Raw genomic sequence first — 23,163 nt, 5'->3', positions numbered from 1 at the left:
CTTAAATGTTGTTTATAAAGGAGATCAGTCCTGGGTGTTCACTGGAAGGACTGATGCTGAAGCTGAAACTCCAATACTTTGGCCATCTAATGCGAAGAGTTGACTCATTGGAAAAGACCCTGATGCTGGGAGGGATTGGGGGCAGGAGGAGAAGGGGACGACAGAGGATGAGATGGCTGGATGGCATCACCGACTCGATGGACATGAGTTTGAGTAAACTCCGGGAGTTGATAATGGACAGGGAGGCCTGGCGTGCTGCAATTCATGGGGTCGCAAAGAGTCGGACACGACTGAGGGACTGTCACTTCACTTTCTTAACAGGGAAAATAAAAGTCATATTACAGGCATGTGGCAGCAAGCCTAGTGGTTTTCTAAATACAGCCCCTATTCCTCAAGGTCAGGTATTTTTCTGTGGCCTCAGCCCCTGCCACACATACTACCCCATCTCACACACAGACCCTACCTCCTTCCATAAGTTCTGGCTCTTACGACTTTTACCAAGACAGAGGACAAGGAGTTTTTGATCATACTCTTCATGCCCCTTTGAAAATAGCTCGGAAGATCACCATGGTTTAACAAACTCTTTCTCTTTCGCAGGGTCTGTTAATATCCGCATCTTTGAGACATCTGCTACAGCTCCTCTTACCACTTTCTGGCCTCTGCCACAGCAATATCAAGAACTAAAACTTGATGTTTTATTATGTACTTGGTGCACTTTATTTATGTAATCTCATTTAATCCTTACATCAACTCTGTGGGAAAGGTATCATTGCTTTTTGAAGGTGAGAAAAACGAAGCACAAAGAGACTAAGTAACTTACCCACTCCAACCACAGTCTGGAAGGGCTTCTCTAGTGGCTCAGTGGTAACGGGTCCACCTGCCAGTGCAGGAGATGCAGGTTCGATCCTTGCGTCAGGAAGATCCCCTGGAGAAGGGAATGACAACCCACTCCAGTATTCTTGCCTGGGAAATCCCACGGACAGAGGAGCCTTGCTTACTACCATGGGTTCGCAGAAGAGTCAGGACAGGACTTAGTAACTAAACACCACCACAGTCTGGGGAGTAGGTCAGGCCTGACTTTAGTCGTTTTTATCCTAGGTACAGGTTTCTGGTTTCTTCAAACAGATCTTTATGACAGCAAGCATTCTTACAACAAGAATACTTTAAAATAGCTACATGTAGCAAAATTGTATGGATATGAATTTTATTAGCACTTTTCAACTTCCTTCTCTCCCTTTTGTCTCTCCTGGAATTTTGGTTACTCCAGAGAAGTTTTAAAGCCCATTTTTAAAGTATACAAGTAAAGATCAAAATTCCAATTCTTTTACATCTCACAATCGATTTTATTTTATATGTAATTATTTTTGCAAATGTTTCCTTCTGAGAAGTTAGTTTCTTTATGAATATTTAAAAGTTCCTACTACTCTTAATAGAAAAAATATTGGCCAAATAAACCTCAAGAGAGAAGGAAAAGGAGATTTCTTGGCAAACCTGTTACTCAAATGAAAGGCGGGAGTTGTAAACTGTCAAGTTATAAGATAGCACTGATTAGAAACGTAGCCTTAAATATCAGCTCTCTGTAGCAATGCTTGAATCACATATTGTTCTCTGAAAAATACTTGTGCAACTTCACAACCTTATCTATAGCAAGCTCTCTAGAGTTCTCTAGCAATAAATGCTGGAAACTAGCCAAGTGTCTTGATTAAATATACAATATAGTTGCTTAATGTTAATGACACTGATAAAAGGAATAGTATACCTCCTTCCAGCCCTCATTTGTTTTTAGGATGCTAGTACTTAGTTATCAACTACATTACAGCTTGTTTTTACCCATTTCTAAAAGATCTCAACCCACTGTTACTGTTGCTATATTCTAATAATAATTACTAACAAGGACTACAGTTTGAGCATTTGCTATGTACTTTACACTGTGCTGAATACCTTACATGAGTCATTTCCTTAAATTCTCAGAACAACAATATGGAGTAAATATTACTACTCCCCTTTTATACTTGAGGAAACTATGGTTAAGTACCTCTCCCAAATTCACATTGCCTAGAAGAGTCCAAACAATCTGATCTCACAGCCTGAGCACTGACCATATATATATGTGAGTAACATGATAGTGGAATCAAAGTCTTTCATCCTTACATGGCTACCACCTATAGCAAAAGAAAACTATTATTCTAGTACTTCGGGGACACTGGATACAGGTATCATATAAATGTTAAGAGAATCTAATTTTTAGTATACTCTGAGTATATAATGCATTTTTAAAACAAAAGCAATAAAGGTGGTTCTTATGAAGAAAATATCAAATCTTCTGTCTGAGGATAGAATGATAAATATAATATGGCAAGTCTTGGCTATTGCTAAACTTAGGCTATCAAAGCTAAAAATGGAAATATTGCACTCTATTTTGCCACCTCAAATTTATTTGAAGATAGGTACCATTGATTGTAAACTTCCCTTCCTCTTTTTCCCTACACTGTACTCTTAAAAAAACACACACCTTTATTGAGAATTAATCGCATACCATATAATTCACCTATCTAAAGAGTGCTATTCGAAGGGTTTGGTTTTTTTTTTTTAGTATTTTCACAGAGTGGTGCAGCTATTACCATTATCTAATTTTAGAACATTTTAAAGAAACTCATATTCATTAACTGGCACTCCTTGTTCTCTCAACCCCCAGCCCTGGGCAACCACTAATCTACTTTCTGTCTCATCAGTTCAGTTCAGTCACTCAATTGTGTCCAGCTTTTGCAAACCCATGGACTGCAGCATGCCAGGCTTCCCTGTCTGTCACCAACTCCTGGAGGTTGCTCAAACTTAGAGCCATTGAGTCGGTGATGCCATCCAGCCATCTCATCTTCTGTTGTCCCCTTCTCCTCCTGCCTTCAATCTTTCCCAGCATCAGGGTCTTTTCCAATGAGTCAATTCTTTGCATCAGGTGGCCAAAGTATTGGAGCTGCAACTTCAGCATCAGTCCTTCCAATGAATATTCAGGACTGATTTCCTTTAGGATTGACTGGGTTAGTCTCTTTGCATTCCAAGGGACTCTCAAGAGTCTTCTTCAACACCACAGTTCAAAAGCATCAATTCTTCAGAGCTTAGCTTTCCTTATGGTCCAACTCACATCCATGCATGACTGGTGGAAAAACCATAGCTTTGACTATATGTAGATTTGCCTATTCTGGACATTTCATATGCTTGGAATCATGTGATCTTTTGTGATTGGCTTCTTTCCCTTAGCACAGTGTTTTCTAAGTTCATCCATGTTGTCACATGTATCAGTACTTCATTTCTTTTTACAAATGAATAATATTCCATTGTATTTTATTTATACATTAACCAGTTGATAGACACTTGCATTATTTCTGCTTTGTAGGTCTTATGAATAATTCGGTGAATATTTACAGGACTTGTGTGGACATATGCTTTCATTTCTCTGGGATATACATCTAGGAATGGAATTGCTCAATCATATGGTAACTTATGTTTAGCATTTTGAGGAGCCAGACTGTTTTCTAGAGTGGGTGCACCATTTTACAATCCCAGTAACAATTATGAGAATTCCAAATTCTCCACATCTGGTATTTCTCTTTTGATTATAAGCCATCCTAATGGGTGTGTGACAGAGAAGGCAATGGCACCCCACTCTAGTACTCTTGCCTGGAAAATCCCATGGACAGAGGAGCCTGGTAGGCTGCAGTCCATGGGGTCGCTAAGAGTCAGACACGACTGAGTGACTTCACTTTCACTTTTCACTTTCATGCAATGGAGAAGGAAATGGCAACCCACTCCAGTATTCTTGCCTGGAGAATCCCAGGGATGGGGGAGCCTGGTGGACTGCCGTCTGTGGGGTCGCACAGAGTCGAACACGACTGAAGTGACTTAGCAGCAATGGGTGTGAAGTGGTATCTCACTGTAGTTTTGATTTGTATTTCTCTAATAGCTAATGATGTTGAGCATCCTTAACATGCTTATTGGCCATTTGTATATCTGTTTTGGAGAATGTCTATTTAGATCCTTGCTATTTTCTGGCTAGTTATATTTATTTTTTAATTATAGAGTTGTAAGAATGCTTCTATATTCTAGATGAAGGGCCTTATCAGTTATATAATTTGCATATTTTGTCCCAATTCTGTGGGCTGACTCTCCACTTTCTTGGTAGTGTCCTTTGTAGCATAAAAGCCTTTTAATCTAATGTGGTCTTTTGTGAAGTCCAGTTTATCTGTTTTTCTTTTGTCACTTGTGCTTTTGTTGTCACATCTAAAAGCCTTTGCCTAACCCAGAATCGCAAAGCTATACTCCTGTGTTTTATTCTAAGTTTTATAGATTTTTTTAAGTAGCACTGAATTTTACATTTAGTAGTATAATCCACTTAAAATTAATTTTTGTTTGATGTATTCCCCTTTCTTTAAATTAATTTTGAATATGCCAAGCCAAAAGAAAAATTTTAGAAGAAAAAAAAGATTGTTATTTTTCATTTTACTCTTTTAAAAACATTTTATTTTGGACATTACAATAAATAGCAAGTTTTTAGGTTTAAAAACATTCAGTGAAGTTCCAAGTGCATGTATGTAAACCTCTTTGGAAACCGAAAGTATATTTTATCCTTATTACTATTTATTCATCCTGAAAATAAACATTTAAATCAACAACTATTTACTGAACATCTGCCTGTGTATCAAGCACTGTTCTGAGCCCTGAGGATTCTGTGATGAACAAAACAGGCAAGGTCTTGGTCTTCATGGAGTTTACACGCTGATAGAAAGAAGCAGTGAATAAACAAGTAAATAAATACGTCACTGACATCATTTTCAGAGAGCAATATGTACTTTGAGAGCACAATGTGAGAGAGGGACAACTTTTTTGTATTATGTGGTCAGAAAGCCTTCTGAGCTAAGCCCTGAACAATGAGAATAAACCAGCTTTACAAAGATTTAAAGAAGAAGCCGAAGAAACTGAAGTAAGAAAATATGAAGTAGGAAGGAGCTTGTGGATTCCAAGACAGAACACAAAAGCAAAAACAATTTCTTATACCTATGGATGATTCATTTTGATGTATGGCAGAAACCAACTCAATACTATAAAACAATTATCCTTCAATTAAAAATAAATACATAAAAAAAAGTCTCTGAGTGTCTGTGGCAAATGAGCATGAGATTGGCATGGTGAATTGGAAGACAGATCTTACAGTGAATGCAAAGGTGATTTAGTCTGTGTGTGCTTTCAAGTGCTTCCAGTTTTCTCTGCCAAGAATTCCCTGAACATGGTGATAAAGCTTAAAAATTAAAATATATTGTAATCAAAGTCTTCTTTATTATTCTAAAATAAGCCATATAAAACATTCTTGAAATTTTAACCTGATTGAGAGTACAAAGCCATTCTTATTCATCCCGTAGGAGCTCAAACATTGCTCTTTTTCTCTAAAAGATCCTCCCGGTGCTCCTTGGCGTCTGTGAAGTAGGTCAGAGGTAACAATATTAAACAAAGATTATTGGCAGAAGGTTTCTTCGTGGTGATACAATTACCAGGAGCTACGAAAAACAAAACAAACACTACATGTGCAGGTGGTATCCATAAAACTTAAAAATTAGAAGAGAGAATTATAAGTACAATGCTCAGATATAATAAACGACGAATAAGAGCCTTTATCCGACTCAATGGACGTGAGTTTGAGCAAACTAAGAGATGGTGAAGGACAGGGAAGCCTGGTGTGCTGCAGTTCATAGGGTTGCAAAGAGGATTTAGCGACTGGAAAACAACAATCACAATACCTTAATGGATGTTCAGAGACACCACTCTTGATTGCTGACTGGAATCTTTTAGGTTTCTGCTGCTCCCAGAAGAAACAAATGGTAAGGATGAAGGAGATGGAACCTCATGGCTGACATTCACATGTGGAGATTATGTGTAAAAATTTTGGAGCAAATTGTATATGTGCAGAGATCTCAGGTTAGGGAGAGACACAGGAATGAGAGCTACAAGACCTTACCATCCACCATCACCACAGGGAGTTTCTTCCTTTAGTGCCAACTTGGTAGAGATTGGGTCTGAGTTTATTAAGCGTATTCCTTTTAAGTTTAAACAGAGGCCTCTGTTTCTCTAGAAATTGCATCCAAAATTTTGCATATTCCCATAATAGACATTGCTTTTAGCAGATCTTCTGAAGAATTTAAGAACAAATCTGCAGAAACAGAAAGTAGATTAGTGGCAACCTACACCTGTGGAGGGGTCAGGTCAGGAGGGGTGGCCGTGAGGAGATACCCCTCGTCCAAGGTAAGGAGCAGCGGCTGCGCTTTGCTGGAGCAGCCGTGAAGAGATACCCCACATCCAAGGTAAGAGAAACCCAAGTAAGACAGTAGGCGCTGAGAGAGGGCATCAGAGGGCAGACACACTGAAACCATAATCACAGAAAACTAGCCAATCTGATCACACAGACCACAGCCTTGCCTAACTCAATGAAACTAAGCCATGCCGTGTGGGGCCACCCAAGATGGCTGGGTCATGGTGGAGAGGTCTGACAGAATGTGGTCCACTGGAGAAGGGAATGGCAAACCACTTCAGTATTCTTGCCTTGAGAACCCCATGAACAGCATGAAAAGGCAAAATGATAGGATACTGAAAGAGGAACTCCCCAGGTCAGTAGGTGCCCAATATGCTACTGGAGATCAGTGGAGAAATAACTCCAGAAAGAATGAAGGGATGGAACCAAAGCAAAAACAGTACACAGTTGTGGATGTGACTGGTGATAGAAGCAAGATCCGATGTTGTAAAGAGCAATATTGCATAGGAAGCTGGGATGTTAGGTTCATGAATCAAGGCAAATTAGAAGTGGTCAAACAGGAGATGGCAAGAGTGAATGTCGACATTCTAGGAATCAGCAAACCAAAATGGACTGGAATGGGTGAATTTAACTCAGATGACCATTATATCTACTACTGTGGGCAGGAATCCCTTAGAAGAGATGGAGTAGCCATCATGGTCAACAAGACAGTCTGAAATGCAGTACGTGGATGCAATCTCAAAAGCAACAGCATGATCTCTGTTTGTTTCCAAGGCAAACTATTCAATATCACGGTAATCCAAGCCTATGCCCCAAACAGGAAAGCTGAAGAAGCTGAAGTTGATTGGTTCTATGAGGACCTACAAGACCTTTTAGAACTAACACCCCAAAAAGATGTCCTTTTCATTATAGGGGACTGGAATGCAAAAGTAGGAAGTCAAGAAACACCTGGAGTAACAGGCAAATTTGGCCTTGGAGTACAGAATGAAGCAGGGCAAAGGCTAATAGAGTTTTGCCAAGAGAATGCACTGGTCATAGCAAACACCCTCTTCCAACAACACAAGAGAAGAATATACACATGAACATCACCAGATGGTCAACACCAAAATCAGATTGATTATATTCTTTGCAGCCAAAGATGGAGAAGCTCTGTAAAGTCAGCAAAAATAAGACCAGTGGCTGACTATGGCTCAGATCATGAACTCCTTATTGCCAAATTCAGACTTAAACTGAAAAGAGTAGGGAAAACCACTAGACCATTCAGGTATGACCTAAATCAAATCCCTTATGACTATACATGGGCAGTGAGAAATAGATTTAAGGGACTAGATCTGATGAACTATGGACAGAGGTTCATGACATTGTACAGGAGACAGGGATCAAGACCATCCCCATGGAAAAGAAATGCAAAAAGGCAAAATATTGTCTGAGGAGGCCTTACAAATAGCTGTGAAAAGAAGAGAAGGGAAAAGCAAAGGAGAAAAGGAAAGATATTCCCATTTCAATGCAGAGTTCCAAAGAATAGCAAGGAGAGATAAGAAAGCCTTCCTCAGCGATCAATGCAAAGAAATAGAGGAAAACAACAGAATGGGAAAGACTAGAGATCTCTTCAAGATGATTAGAGATAGCAAGGGAACATTTCATGCAAAGATGGGTTTGATAAAGGACAGAAATGGTATGGACCTAACAGAAGCAGAAGATATTAAGAAGAGGTGGCAAGAATACACAGAAGGACTGTACAAAGAAGATCTTCATGACCCAGATAATCATGATGGTGTGATCACTCACCAGACATCCTGGAATGTGAAGTCAGGTGGGCCTTAGGAGGCATCACTACAAACAAAGCTAGTGGAGGTGATGGAATTCCAGTTGAGCTATTTCAAATCCTGAAAGATGATGCTGTGAAAGTGCTGCACTCAATATGCCAGCAAATTTGGAAAACTCAGCAGTGGCCACAGGACTGGAAAAGGTCAGTTTTCATTCCAATCCCAAAGAAAGGCAATCCCAAAGAATGCTCAAACTACTGCACAATTGCATTCATCTCACATGCTAGTAAAGTAATGGTGAACATTCTCCAAGCCAGGCTTCAGCAATACGTGAACCGTGAACTTCCAGATGTTCAAGCTGGTTTTAGAAAAGGCAGAGGAACCAGAGATCAAATTGCCAACATCTGCTGGATCATAGAAAAAGCAAGAGAGTTTCAGAAAAACATCTGTTTTTGCTTTATTGACTATGCCAAAGCCTTTGACTGTGTGGATCACAATAAACTATGGAAAATTCTGAAAGAGATGGGAATACCAGATCACCTGACCTGCCTCTTGAGAAACCTGTATGCAGGTCAGGAAGCAACAGTTAGAACTGGACATGGAACAACAGACTGGTTCCAAATAGAAAAAGGAGTACGTCAAGGCTGTATATTGTCACCCTGCTTATTTGACTTATGTGCAGAGTACGTCATGAGAAATGCTGGGCTGGAAGAAACACAAGCTGGAGTCAAGATTGCCGGGGGAAATATCAATGACCTCAGATATGCAGATGACACCACCCTTATGGCAGAAAGTGAAGAGGAACTAAAAAGCCTCTTGATGAAAGATGAGAGTGAAAAAGTTGGCTTAAAGCTCAACATTCAGAAAACTAAGGTCATGGCATCTGGTCCCATCACTTCATGGGAAATAGATCGGGAGACAGTGGAAACAGTGTCAGACTTTATTTTTCGGGACTCCAAAATCACTGCAGATGGTGACTGCAGCCATGAAATTAAAAGACACTTACTCCTTGGAAGGAAAGTTATGACCAACCTAGACAGCATGTTAAAAAGTAGAGACATTACTTTGCCAACAAAAGTCCATCTAGTCAAGGCTGTGGTTTTTCTAGTGGTCATGTATGGATGTGAGAGTTGGACTGTGAAGAAGGTTGAGCACCGAAGAATTGATGCTTTTGAACTGCGGTGTTGGAGAAGACGCTTGAGATTCCCTTGGACTGCAAGGAGATCCAGCCAGTCCATCCTAAAGGAGATCAGTCCTGGGTGTTCATTGGAAGGACTGATGTTGAAGCTGAAACTCCAATACCTTGGCCATCTCATGCGAAGAGTTGACTGATTGGAAAAGACCCTGATGCTGGGAGGGATTGGGGGCAGGAGGAGAAGGGGACGACAGAGGATGAGATGGCTGGATGGCATCACTGACTCGATGGACATGAGTTTGAGTAAACTCCGGGAGTTGGTGATGGACAGGGAGGCCTGGCGTGCTGTGATTCATGGGGTTGCAAAGAGTTGGACACGACTGAGCGACTGAACTGAACTGACACCTGTGGAGGGGCTTAGGTACAAATGAGCAGTGACTGCTAATGGGTATGGAGTTTGTCTTGGGGTAATTGAAACGTTCTAAAATTTGAGAGTTCCCTGGTGGTCTAGTGGTTAGGATTCAGTGTTTTCACTGCCATGGCCCTGGGTTCAATCCCTGCTCAGGCAGCTGAGATCCCACAAGCCACTTCAGTTTAGTTCAGTCACTCAGTTGTGTCTGACTGTGCAGCTCCATGGACTGCAGCACACCAGGCTTCTCTGTTCTTCACTATCTCCCAGAGTTTGCTCAGACTCCTGTCGACTGAGTCAGTTATGCCATCCAACCATCTCATCCTCTGTCACCCTCTTCTGCCCTCAATGTTTTCCAGCATCAGGGTCTTTTCCAGTGAGTCAGCTCTTCAAATCAGGTGACCAAAGTATTGGAGCTTCAGCTTCAGCATCAGTCCTTCCAATGAATATTCAGGGTTGATTTCCTTTAGGATTGACTGGTTTCCTTGCATACCAAGGGCCTCGCAAGAGTCTTCTCCAACACCACAGTTCAAAAGCATCAATTCTCTGGCATTCAGCCTTCTTTATGGTCCAACTCTATACATGACTACTGGGAAAAATCATAGGTTAGATTAGACTATTGTTTGCAAAGTGATGTCTCTATGTTTTGATATGCTATCTACATTCATCGTAGCTTTTCTTCCAAGAAGCATCTTATAATTTCATGGTGGAAGTCACCATCTGCAGTGATTTTGGAGCCCAAGAAAAAGTCTTTCACTGTTTCCATTGTTTCCCCATCTATTTGCCATGAAGTGGTGGGACCGGATGCCATGATCTTAGTTTTTTGAATGTTGGGTTTTAAACCAGCTTTTTCATTCTCCTCTTTCACCTTCATCAAAAGGTTTTTCAGTTCCTCTTCCTTTCCTGTCATTAGGGTGGTGTCATCCCATATCTGAGCTTATTGATATTCTCCCAGCAATCTTGATTCCAGCTTGTACTTTCATCCAACCCAGCATTTTGCATAATATACTCTGCATATAAGTTAAATAAGCAGGGTGACAATATACAGCCTCGACGTACTCCTTTCCCAGTTTGGAACCAGTCAGTTGTTCCATGTCCAATTCTAACTGTTGCTTCTTAACCTGCATACAGGTTTCTCAGGAGGCATGTAAGGTGGTCTGGTATTCCCATTTCTTTAACAATTTTCCACAGTTTGTTGTGATCCGTACAGTCAGAAGGCACTTGTCATGGCCAAAAAAAAAAGTTCTCCCTATTAAGTGTGTGGTGATGCTTATACAACTCTGAATATACCAAAACCCACTAAATTATGAGCTTTAAATGAGTGAATTGATGGTATCTCAATAACAATTTTTAAAAATATATGTTTATTTATTTTTTTACTGCATTGGGTGTTAGTTTCAGCATGCCAGGTCTTCACTGTGGTGTGGGGGCTCTCTAGTTGTGGCACATGAGTGCTAGAGTGCATGTGCTCAGTAGTTGCAGCTCTCGGGCTTATTTGCTCCATGGCATGTGGGATCTCAGTTCCCCATCCAGGGATCGAACATGTGTTCCCTGCATTGGAAAGTGGGTTCTTAAGCACTGGACCACCATGGAAGTCCCAATAAAGTCTTCATTTAAATGAAAAGTTTCTAAGGCATTCAAAAGACAATGGACCCCTGCTGTCTGGCATGAACCTCTGGCTGTTTCTTATTTTCTGATCCCAGAATACAACAATCATGCTTACTGTGTGTCAGGCACCGTACTAGGTACTTTACATGCTTATGTTATTATATAACAAACTTTGAAGTTATCTACACTAAACATGAAACCAACAAATGGTAGAGACTAAATTCTTTCCATTATGCCACCTGTACTCCTCAGGCTTTTCCAACTAAGTACCAATCATAGCTAGACATATGTCTCTTTTGATGGCATTGTAGGATATTCTGCCCTTCCATTCTGTTCTAATCATTCATCACATTCTAACAGTTCTCAAATATCTCTTTTCCTCCATGCCCATGGCCAACACTCCAGTGAGGCCTTTATTTCTCTCTAGGTGTATCACTGTGACCCTGACTTCAAATCTCATCAGGTTTGGATTATCTGGTCATGTTCCTCCTAGACTCGATAGCTTTTCATGGCTCCCTATTACTTACAGGATAAAGTCCCAGACCCTCAGCAAAACACTGAAGGTCTTTAATAACCTGATGTATCTTCTTTCCAGCCTCCTCACCTTCTTCCTGCCTCCTACCACATGCACCATATTCCTTAAGCCATATAAGACTACTCATTCTATCCTATGCACATGCTCCATGCCCTTTATGTACCTTACAATTCACACCTTTTTCCAGTAATATGTGGCAAATTCCTTCTCATTTACCAGGTCCTACCTTGAGTTTACTTCCTGTAAGTAGCTTCCTGCAGTGCTCAAATGTCATGCCCCCTTGCCCTCTCTAGTGCTCTGATAACTCATTTCTACTCTATTTGCAGTACTTATTACACTGAATTGTCATTACTTGGCTATTTACCTCTTCTAATAGTTTGTAAATATTTGCGGTAAGAGTGTTTTGTTTAGCTCTTATGCCTGCTGCTTAGCCCTTGAATGGATCTATTGAAGGAATGTGCCCTGTATTTCCCACTAGATTTCAAGTCCTTTTATTTCCAGTGCCTAGCATACTTTTATTTCCTAAATAGCTGTTCAACGAAACTTCATGCATATTGAGCATTTACTGTGTACTGGGCACAGTGCTAGTATTTTAATGTAGATTAACTCATTTAAAATTCATAATAACTATGAGGTCAGTGTTATCATTAACACAATTTATGTAAGGCACCAGAGACACAGAAAGATTCAATGACAAACTGTGTGACCTTGAGCAAGTAAATGACAAAACCAAAATTCAAATAAAGTCCAATGGTTCCAGGACTTCACTGGTGGTCCAGTGGTTAAGAACCCGCCTGCCAGTGCAGAGCACACGGGTTCAATCCCTGGTCTGGGAAGATTCCACATGCTAGAGCAATTAAGCCTGAGCACCACAACCAGAGGAAATCCACAAGAGCAATGAAGACCCAGTGCAGTCAAAAATAATAAATAAATAAACTCCAATGGTTCCAATGTCCACACTCTTAATCTATGTTGTATAGCCTATGTGTGAGTGTCTGTCAAGTGAGAAATGATTAAATAGAACCCTTTCCAACCTCTAGAGGAACAAAAGTCCAGGAACCATTAGCCTATTTAAGGAAGGAAGATAGAAAGTCCATTAGGAACTGGAATGCACTTAATTTCTCATGGGAATAATGTCAGATTTCACAGGGATTGGTTAAAATACTGTGAGAACTTCAGGCATATTACAAGCAATATAAGCAATTGTGGATTGACCGGTCATGTTGGGAGGTGGCAGAGCCTGGTCTTAATCCTGGGACTGTGCAAAGAAAGGTCCTCTCATCAAGCCATCACCCCACTGAGGAACCTTGGGACCTGGGGCAGGTTCTTAACCTCTCGAAGCCTTGGGTTTCTTATCTGCTAAATAGGGGTATAATTGTTAGAGATTTCTGTGGAAAATTCTTAAAGAGATAGGAATACCAGACCACCTTACCTGTCTCCTGAGAAACCTATATGCAGACCAAGAAGCAACAATTAGAACCAGACACGGAGCAATGGGATGGTTCAAAATTGGGAAAGAAGTGTATCAGGGTTGTATATTGTTACCTGCTTATTTAACTTTATGCAGAGTACATCATGGGAAATGTCAGGCTGGATGAATCCTGAGCTGGAATCAGGATTGTTGGGAAAAATATCAACAACGTCAGATATGCAGATGATACCACTCTAATGGCAGAAAGAAAAGAGGAACTAAAGAGCCTCTTGATGAAGGTGAAAGAGAGAGTGAAAAAGCTGGTTTAAAACTCAACATTAAAAAAACTAAGATCATGGCATCCTGTCCCATCACTTCATGGCAAAAAGATGGGGAAAAAGTGGAAACGGTGGCAGATTTTATTTTCTTGGACTCCAGAATCACTGCAGACAGTGACTGCAGCCATGAAATTAAAAAACACTTGCTCCTTGGAAGGAAAATATGACAAACCTAGACAATTAAAAAGCTGAGACATCACTTTGCCGACAAAGATCTGTATGGTCAAAGCTGTGGCTTTTCCAGTAGTTATGCATGAAGGTCAGATTTGGACCATAAAGAATGCTGAGTGCCAGAGAATTGATGATTTTGAATTGTGTTGGAGAAGACTCTTGAGAGTCCCTTGGAATGCAAGGAGATCAAACCAGTCAATCCTAAAGGAAATCAACCCTGTATATTCATTGAAAGGACTGATGCTGAAGCTGGAACTCTAATACTTTGGTCACCTATTTGAAGAGCCAACTCATTGGAAAAGGCCCTAATGCTGGAAAAGATTGAGGGCAGGAGGAGAAAGGGGTAACAGGATGAGATGGTTGGGTGGCATCACCGACTAAATGGACATGAGTTTGAGCAAACTCAGGGAGATAGTAAAGGACAGGGTAGCCTGGTGTGCTGTAGTTCATGGGGTCACAAAGAGTTGGACCTGACTTAGCACTTGAACAACAACAACAAATTGTTAGAGATTTCTTAGGATTGTGAAGATTCAATGAGCTAACACTTGTTAAACTCTTAAAGCAAGACATGTAGTTAAGTCCAATTAAAAAAAAAAGTAAAGGATATCAGAGATGAAAAAAAATTTTTATTGGGGAGGGTCGCTAAAGCCAAATAATCATTTCACTAATTTGTGAATAGTGACTAGCACCTTTCTAAATGAGAGGAAGAAAGAAGAGAATGCATTCAAACTTAAGCCAATTCTGCTCATTTTTATCAAGTTTGCAAATTAAATGTTAGCAAAGAAAATGCATTGTAAACATTTGCTAAAGGGAAATGTTGGGGACACAATGTGAGTGCATGCTCAGTCACTCAGTTGTGTCCCACTCTTTGTGACCCTATGGACTGCAGCCAGCTAGGTTCCTCTGTCCATGGGAGAAGGCAAGAATACTGGAGTGGATTGCCATTTCTTCCTCCAAGAGATCTTCCCGACCCAGGGATGGAAACTGCGTCTCCTGCGTTCTGCGTTGGCAGGCTGAGCCTTTACCACTGAGCCACATGGAAAGCCCTAGGGACACAGCACAATAAATAATAGCCTTAAGGATTCTCCATAGCTCATTAAGAGTTGCCTGGCCATATATTTATACTTAGAGAATACATATCTTTTGAGGAATTTAAACAGTTTTTAAAATTAGAACATTTCTAGCCCAAGGGAATTCTGGATTCTGTTAATAATTTTAAGGGCTCTGTTTCCTCCTTTCCCTCAATCACCTTTTACCCCCTTTCTCCTCCAGCTATAAAATGTCCCTCGCAAACAGATTTTTAAAGATGCATTTCCACTAGTGAAATCCATGAGTTCTTTTTTTGTTTATTTTGAGAGGAAATGGTTAAGAAAGTAAAATAAAACAGAAAAATACTCAGTCCTCTTGGCTGCCTGCCAGGAAAAATGCCAAATGTCAGATGAGAGGCCTTGCTGGAATCTACCCAGCCACAAAACCGAGGAACTGGCCCACCACAAGATAATCCTCCAGGGAAATTGATACCAACAGCCTAAAATTGGATGCTTTTAGGAACTCTTCTCCAACAAGGTCTTACAACCCGACTTCATAGTAAAATATTAGGGTCTTAAGCTCCCAGATCACTCAGTAAACAAGAGCCTGAGATCTCGGGTCACATAAAAAAGATTCAAATATGTGAATACTTTAATCCATCTGGGAGACCATATAACATAATGATGAAACACAGGCCCTGGGGCTAGAGAGACCTCTGTTGTGATCCTGGCCCTCTTATTTACCTTCTTGATGATTTTGCACAAGTTGCTTATTCTCACCAACCCATTTCTTCACCTGTAACATCAGAAATAAAACAGTAGTCAGAGGGTTGATCGAGAATTAAATCAAAAGCCCCTAACACATTTAAGTTCCTCTCTCACTAAATGTTAATTACCACTACTACTAGGTTTGTCAGCCCTCAACATTGAAAGGTGGAAACCAGCACCTTCTAGTACAGAGGCTGCAGGACCAGGCTACTCTTAGGGTGTTCACATTATGTCTACACCAGTAAGTTGCCCTAAAGAATCTAGGTAGGTCTAATAACTAAACCATGAGTTTGTTTAGGTAAATTACTAAAAAGTTATTTAGGTTATTACCAAAAGATAATAACCTAAATCAAAGACAAATGATACACTTAATGATAATGGTAACTATTTGAGCACCTATTACATTATCCGACTTCATCATCACAGAAGCCCCTAATGGAGTATCATTGTGTTGATTCGCTTATCATTGTTGTGTTGATTTGCTAAGTCATGTCCAGCTCTTTTGCAACCCCATGGACTATAGCCCACCAGGCTCCTCTGTCCATGGGATTTTCCAGGCAAGAATACTGGAGTGGGTTGCCATTTCCTTCTTCAGGAGATCTTCGCGACCCAGGGATTGAACCCGTGTCTCCTGTGTTGGCATGTGGATTCTTTACCACTGAGCCACCAGCAAAGCCCAAGGGAGTATCATTAGCCTTACTTTACAGAGAAACTGAAGCTGTCAGTTTTCCCTACCTACTAAGTGATGGAATTGGGATCTGTCCAAGGAGTATCAAATACTTCACCTTCTTTTCATTCATCTCCACCATAAGACCTTGGATTTGAAAGGTGCAAAATTTAGCAATGTAATCTAGGAAAGCTGAGTATATTTACTCAACATGAACTGTGGCAAAACCTCAGAAAGTAGTTCCTCCTAGCAGCCTCTACCCCACCTCAAGATCAGAACCCCCTTAAGCACACCTCTCATCCCTTAGGCACATACTTGGTTTGAAGAGGTTTTTAGCAGGTCCCGTTTTAATCATATTAGACACCAAAAAACAAGGCTGATACCCTGAAACTGTCCTGTCTAGCCACACTTGATCATGAATGCCTACCAATAAGGCAGAGCTTTCAGAGAAAGCTGAAAGAGGCAGAGCACTCAAGGCAAAGCAGTGGCATGCCCCAGATAGCCCTGTGGCAGAGTATTTTTTTCCAAAGATGAACGAAACAGTGTCTCATCCCATGTTCTCTACTGCAATGTGATCTTGCAACTCTCCATCAAGAGGTGGAGTCCATTGCAATTGCCCTTGAGCCTGGGCTGGCCTTCATGAATTACTTGACCAACCGAATATGTTGCAAGTGATATTCTGATTTTCCAAGGCTGAGTCATAAGAAGCATTTCGGATTCTTGGATGTCTTGGATCCCTCACTCTTGAGATACTGTCTCTGAGAAATTCAAGCCACACAGAGAAGTCATGTGTGGGTGTTTCTGGTGGCAGGCTCAGTGGAACTCCCAATCGACAGCCAGCCTCAGCTAGCAGCCTTGTGAGTGAGGAATCTTGGACATCCAGCCTAGTCAAGTCTTTAGATGACTGTAGCCTCAGCCAGGGCCAGCTCCATAATTTGTAAGGCCCTGTGCAAAATGAAAATTCTGGACTCCCTGTTCAAAAAATACTACAAGAATCAAGATAGCAACAGCAGGATATAGAACCAAGCATGAGGCCCTTCTAAGAATGGTGCTTTGTGTGACTCCACAGGCCCCAGCCATAAAGCCCACCCTGGCCCTAGAAGACTGATTGCAACCAGCTGAGAGATCCTAAGTGAAAACTTCCCAACTGAGCCCAGTCAACCCATGGAAGAATGATACATCGTTATTTCAAGTCACTAAATCTCGAGGTGCTTTGTTATGTGGCACTAGAATCATGAGAACACTCCCAACAAAACAACTGCAGGTAGCCATAACCAAAAAATGCTAAAGGCAACAAGTCTATAAAAGGATCCTCTGCTCAAATATACACAGAAGGTTGATTTTATACAATAAAACACATAAATCTCAGATCTAGGAATAGGGCTTCCCTAGGGTCAGAGATGTTTTTCTGGAACTCTTGCTTTTTCGATGATCCAGCGGATGTTGGCAATTTGATCTCTCGTTCCCCTTCCTTTTGTAAAACCAGCTTGAACATCTGGAAGTTCACGGTTCACGTATTGCTGAAGCCTGGCTTGGAGAATTTTGATCTATTTCTGCTTTATTGACTATGCCAAAGCCTTTGACTGTGTGGATCACAATAAACTGTGGAAAATTCTTCAAGAGATGGGAATACCAGACCACCTGACCTGCCTCTTGAGAAACCTACATGCAGGTCAGGAAGCAACAGTTAGAACAGGACATGGAACAACAGACTGGTTCCAAATAGGAAAAGGAGTATGTCAAGGCTGTATATTGTCACCCTGCTTATTTAACTTATATGCAGAGTACATCATGAGAAATGCTGGGCTGGAGAAGCACAAGCTGGAATCAAGATTGCCAGGAGAAATATCAATAACCTCAGATATGCAGATGACACAACCCCTATGGCAGAAAGTGAAGATGAACTAAAAAGCCTTTGATGAAAGTGAAAGAGGAGAGTGAAAATGTTGGCTTAAAGCTCAACATTCAGAAAACTAAGATCATGGCATCTGGTCCTATCACTTCATGGGAAATAGATGGGGAGACAGTGGAAACAGTGTCAGACTTTATTTTTTTGGGCTCCAGGATCACTACAGATGGTGACTGCAGCCATGAAATTAAAAGACACTCCTTGGAAGGAAAGTTATGACCAACCTAGATAGCATATTAAAAAGCAGAGACATTACTTTGCCAACAAAGGTCTGTCTAGTCAAGGCTATGGTTTTTCCAGTGGTCATGTATGGATGTGAGAGTTGGACTGTGAAGAAAGCTGAGCGCCGAAGAATTGATGCTTTTGAACTATGGTGTTGGAGAAGACTCTTGAGAGTCCCTTGGACTGCAAGGAGATCCAACCAGTCCATCCTAAAGGAGATCAGTCCTGGGTGTTCATTGGAAGGACTGATGCTGAAGCTGAAACTCCAGTACTTTGGCCACCTCATGCAAAGAGTTGACTCATTGGAAAAGACCCTGATGCTGGGAGGGATTGGGGGCAGGAGGAGAAGGGGATGACAGAGGATGAGATGGCTGGATGGCATAACCGCCTCAATGGACATGAGTTTGAGTAAACTCCAGGAGTTGGTGATGGCCAGGGAGGCCTGGCGTGCTGCGATTCATGGGGTTGCAAAGAGTTGGACATGACTGATCCACTGAACTGAACTGAACTCTGAATCAGAGAGGTTTTACTCCTTTGGGCAGACTGGGAAAAGAAGGCAGGCAGTATAGGTGCCTCAGAAACAGCTGAAAGAATTTAATGTAATTATATTAAAAATAAAAGTCAAAGAAAATATAAATAAACTGTATTCTGCAATTACATTTATTGCAGCTGTGGAAAGAAGTTAAAACTAGGAGCCAAACCATTTTGGTTATCTCTCTAAGGTATCAGGGAGAAGAAAAAGTTTCCTAGGAATGCATGAATAGTTTGATTTTCTAAAAAGTGAAAAAGTTGAATTCGGCAAACTACAGCTTAGTTACTTCAGTGATTATCCTGTGCTAGATTCTGGAATAGCATGTTCAAAGAATAGTTTCTTAATTACTAAAAGAGGAAGAACTAATCACTAGGATCCCACACTGATTCATTAGGAATAATCATGATAAACACAGGGTTTTGGCACACAGCGGGTCATCAAAAAATACTTGCTGTATGAACTAATTTTATTTCTTTTTTTTAATGGAGTTACCACATATTTCATAAGGAATCCAAGGCATTTAGCAAAGCGTTTCATGAATTTCTTTAAGGGAGAGAAATGTGGGCCACAGCATAGTAGAGTTAGGTGATGTTGTAACTGATTAGACAATCAGTTACAAATGGTTTGTAAAACAAGGAATAGACTGCCTGGCCTATCTAGCATTGCATGGATTTTGACATCATTGTTTAGCCATTTGTGAATTTCTAGGACTTGGGAAAACTACATAATTTCTCTTAACCTCAGTCTCCTTGCCTGCAGAAAGAGAATAATATCCCAAATGGGACAGGCATGAAGTAGTTAAACAGAAAACCCCAGGTCAGTTGGCCCCCAGAGAAACAGGGCAGGTGGTTCCTCTGTCAGGGAGACAATTACAATGAGAAGCAGGAAACAACCCAAGAGGAAAAGGGTTTTGAGTAAGAGGAGAGTCTTCCGGGCAGCACTTGGCTCAGAAGAGTCTTCTTTTCAACAGACTTTAGGCATGGGTCTGAAAAAAGTCCCTGGCATTCTAGAGCCTTTTGACTGGAGGGAGAGGCATGGCTTCTGATATGTGTGGCTCTCTTCTATTGATTGCTACTACGTACGGAACAAAACATAACATAAATTCAGCAAAAGAAATACATAATCCGGGGAAACCCCATGCTTGAAGGACCCAACTTTGGGCAGCTTCAGAGACTGAGATTACTTTGCAGTTGGCAGATCACATTAAAATAGAAAAGCAAACAATCCAGGGACAGTCCAGGAAGCCTAACACAGGACCTGGGCTTCCCTTTCAAAGCCCTCCAGTGTAGACTTTTAAACTTTTTATTTATTTATTTATTTTTGGCTATGCTGGGTCTTTGCTGCTGCATGCTGGCTCCTTTCTAGTCGTGGTGAGCTGGGGCTGCTCTCTAGTTGAGGTGCACAGGCTTCTCATTGCAGTGGCTCTTCTTGTTGTGGAGAACAGGCACTAGAGCATGCCGGCTCAGTACTTGTGGCACACAGGCTTAATTGCCCCACTGCATGTGGGATCATCCTGGATCAGGGATCAAACTCACATTCCCTGCATTGGCAGGCAGATTCTTAATCATTGGACCACCAGGGATTTCTCATTGTAGACTTTAGATGTTATTTCCAAATGAGGTTATATATTTGATTGCCTGGAGGTATATTTACAGAATTAAAAGTGGGTCGTGTTCATTATGCAATTTTAAACTTCTGTTTCATTGCTGGACATACCACCTGTAATGTCTTATCAATTAATATTTTTAATAATATTAATAAACCTATTAAGGCAATTCTATAATTATTTTCTGCATAACTTTTATCGTACGTTAGCAAAATTGTTACTAAAAACCACTTGATGGAAACATGACCACAATTTTTGTAACTCTATTTTAGCATTTAAAAAAAAAAAATACCAAGATTCTCAAAAGTTACATGTGGCTGGGGCTTCTCACAGTCTCTGAGAGAAAGTGGACCAAAGCCAAGTTCAGAGTTATAACAGTAGAAGTAAATGATCCAGGCCAGGACAGCATAGGTGCCATTCCCTGGCTGAATTTCTCCAGAATCAGAGACAAGATTTGGTAATGATGGCCTGAGCTTTATGAGTTACCAGTTGTGTGTTTGGAGGCTCTCCCTCTGTAGACACTAGTTTTTACCCATTAAAACGGGGGAAGTGTTGTGCTTAATGAAGGAAAATGTCTCAGAGATCATTATGTCCAACATCGAACCTTACATAAAAATGTTATGCAGCTATTATTATCCAAGTGGAGAAAGGTGTTCTTTAATTCCTAATCCAAAACCTTTGGGGCCAGAGGTTTTCGGAATTTTTCAGATTTAAGAAAGATTTTACTAGGTGTGTGAGTGCATCCTAAGTCACTTCAGTTGTGGCTGACTCTGAAACTCTATGGACTGTAGCCTGCTAGGCTTTTCTGTCCATGAGATTCTCCAGGGAAGAATATTGGAGTGGGTTACCATGCCCTCCTCCAGGGGATCTTCCCTATCCAGGGATCAAACCCACATCTCCTGTGGCTCCTGCATTATAGGATCTCTTACTGCTGAGTCCATAATATGTGCATATAAAGTATATTATGTAACACTCTAATGGAGTATACAGCCGACCCATAATTGTAATCAAACATTATTTCTGCAGCAAAATGTATGAATATTCATACTAAGTGGGAAATAAAGACTATAAATAGCTACATAACATATGAGCTCAGTTCAGGTTTTGCCACTAAATGAATTCAGATCAGATTATGTCTTGCTAGGAATGAGTTACAAAACCAAACCAAGCTAAACACCATGAAATTTCAGCTTTTAGAATGTTTCTACAAATTGGTGTTATGCAGTTAACCCCAGTCCCACTCCAAAGGTATGTCTTCATATTAAATGGAGTTTATGTATACCTAAATTTGTTTCAATAATACTTAACAATCTGTAAATTGAACATATTAGATATGCCTTACCCTTTGCTTTTTCATCACTGATCATTTGTGTTTTTGTTATTTCTCTTTAAGTTCCCAAGGTAAAAGAAATTCTTCAGCCATGGAAAAATAAAGGTTAGTAATTGCAAAACTAGTTTTCCATATACAAGAATATTGTGCTATTTTTAAACACAAAAACACCAGCATATTTGTTGGTATATTTTTTAAAACCTAAAATTGAATCATTTGCTTTTGGGGCTGTATCCAAAAAATTACAGACTGCATTAAAATTTCAAGTTAAACAAACATACATATATTCTGACCATACCACCCCTCTGCTTAAAAACTTCCAAGCATGGTCAGCTTTGTTTTATTTCCATTTCCCAGGTTTCCAGAGAGGTTGGCAGCTTTTCTAATGTTTATTAGGCATTTGTGCTTCCCCCAGAGTCTGTTTCTACTTGAGGGAGTCGTTTCAGAATGCACAGTAGCGAAGGGGAGTGGTGGATAGAGGGGAGTTACAGAAAATGTATAGGTGGTGGTCTAGGGGCTGGGGAGGAGGGGATCAGGAGAGGAAATGGGAAGAACGTAGAGAGAGAAGAAACTGTCACGTTGAAGTCTTGTCTTATCCCAGGAATCCACCTACCTTTTCTTCTTCGGGGCTGCCTTTCCTCAACACTCCTTCCTTTTGTCTTCCTGAATCAGATCCATTTCTCCTGACCTGACTCTACCATACTCCTCACTTTAACTGGGATCTTCTTGCTTGGACATAGGCATCCTCCTTGAAGAGAATAAAGGCCTAAGGGTAGAGATGCCGAGACCTAGATTCTGGTCTTTCCCACTTGGAAGAGCACCTGAGAACCAGGTATAGAGACGATGAGGGGACACATCTTAGCCAAATACAGAGATACTCATCTTGTCATTTTGCGCTGGTGTTGCAATACCTGCAGTTTTGAGTAGTCTTTATACTAAAGAACTGGCGTTTATCACCAATTTGCTAGGAGACAAAATGATATCCTAGTAGGAAAATCCCAGTGGGTCTACCCCAGTCTCTTATAGGAACTTGTAGCCCCAGCATACTGCTGACTAAGTTATGGAAGGTAGACAAGGGAAAGGAGCAATAAGGGGCCCCATATTTACAGATCTTCTTAGCTAGACTCAAAGGGAAAATTGATTGATATATCTTTTTTAGGTACAAAATGTGTTGAAAGGGGGAGAAAAGAACAATTACTACAGTCTAATTATCTTCCCCAGTTCATCTGACATGTTAGACACATCTCTTGCCTTTATCTCACTTTCATTACTTTCATGACTCTTCTGATGCCACAGCAAAACAGCAATAAACTATCATCTTTGTGATCTTCCCTGAAGCCAGTGGAGCATTAGGTCAGTGGGAAGTGATTAGTCTAGAATCAGATAGATTTCTTTTCAGGCCCAGCTTGGCTGTTTATTGTGTGACTGTGGGT

The sequence above is a fragment of the Cervus elaphus genome, chromosome 20, assembly GCF_910594005.1.
Source record: "Cervus elaphus chromosome 20, mCerEla1.1, whole genome shotgun sequence".
In the NCBI taxonomy this organism is placed as follows: Eukaryota; Metazoa; Chordata; class Mammalia; order Artiodactyla; family Cervidae; genus Cervus; species Cervus elaphus.
Note: the sequence above shows the minus strand (reverse complement) of the source record.